We start from the raw sequence: 1,665 nt of genomic DNA on the forward strand, positions 1-1,665 counted from the left end.
CGTCTGTGTACACGATAATCGAGCAAAAATCGAGATATCTCAACGAAATTTGGTATGTAGGTTTCCGTTAATCCAAGGTAGGTTGGTATTGAAAATGGGCGAAATCGGACTGTAACCACGCCCACTTCCCATATAACGGTAATTTCCAGAAATACGAAAACTGCGATATATCTATATCTATATCTATATCTATATCTATATCTATATCTATATCTATATCTATATCTATATCTATATCTATATCTATATCTATATCTATATCTGACAAAAATCCACTCGCTAGGTGGCGCTAGGGCTCATATTTAGAATACAATTTAGCCAATTGAAAATTAATATTTGGACTTAAAACTTACACGATAGGTGGCCCTGTGGCCGAGATATTCCCCAAAACTTATTTTACGCTAAGAGAAGGACGTATGTACAGTCAGTCAATAAAGTTTAGGTACAGCGAATTTTTTTACAATACGGGCAACTATTTTTTAAATATTTTATTTATATTTATGGAAAAAATGTGCGACACCTTCAACAAAAAAATATCCCAAAAATCAATGGTAAGTCCTGGCTTCCTCATACTTGCACTTTATTATACTAAAATTTAATGGGCTAAAAAACTGCATACTCAACTTTTTTCTAGAGAGCATAAATAAAAAGTGCAATATTTTAGTGAAATTTTGCAGATTTTTCTTTAATTTTGCACAAGGTTTGGAACTTTGATTTTTGGGGTTTTTGTTGTAGAATGAACCATATTTTTATAAAAAATTTGCGAAAAATAAAATATTTGAAAAATAGTTGCCCGTATTGTAAAAAATTCGCTGTACCTAAATTTTATTGACTGACTGTATGTATGTAAGTATGTGCCATGTTGCAGCCTAAACGGACGGACAGAATCGAACGAAATTTGGACAGAGTATTGCCATGACACCTGGGCCTATAATAGGGAGAATAAATCGGGATTCGACAAGGGGGCGTGGCACCTCCCATAGGCGTGAAATTTTTTATCAGCTATAACTTGGGAACCATAAGCCCCACGAATTTTAATTTTGGTATGCAGACATAGCTACGGTAGGTGTTTATAGTAAGGTATGTATATATAAATGAGTTTGTAAAAGGGGGCGTGGCATACCCCATAGGCGTGGAATATTTATCAGCTATAACTTTCAAATCATAATTCACATGAACTTTGAATTTGGGATGCAGACATATCTATGGTGGGCGCTTATAATTGGTTTATATACATAAATGAGTTTGTAAAAGGGGGCGTGGCACATCCCATAGACGTGGAATATTTATCAGCTATAACTTTCAAATCATAATTCACATGAACTTTGAATTTGGGATGCAGACATATCTATGGTGGGCGCTTATAATTGGTTTATATACATAAATGAGTTTGTAAAAGGGGGCGTGGCACATCCCATAGACGTGGAATATTTATCAGCTATAACTTCGGAACTATAAGTCCCACGAACTTGAAATTTGGAATGCAAACATATCAATAGTAGATGCTTACAGAAGGGTATATATAAACGAGTTTGTAAAAGGAGGCGTGACACATCCCACAGGCGTGAAAAATTTATCAGCTATAACTTCGGAATCATAAGCCCCGTGAACTTGAATTTGGTAGGTGCTTATAATAAGGTATATATAAGTCTAAAACAAGGTTTG

The sequence above is a fragment of the Rhagoletis zephyria genome, unplaced genomic scaffold (assembly GCF_001687245.7).
Source record: "Rhagoletis zephyria isolate East Lansing unplaced genomic scaffold, Rhagoletis_zephyria_1.1 Rzeph_scaffold_00055, whole genome shotgun sequence".
Taxonomy (NCBI): domain Eukaryota; kingdom Metazoa; phylum Arthropoda; class Insecta; order Diptera; family Tephritidae; genus Rhagoletis; species Rhagoletis zephyria.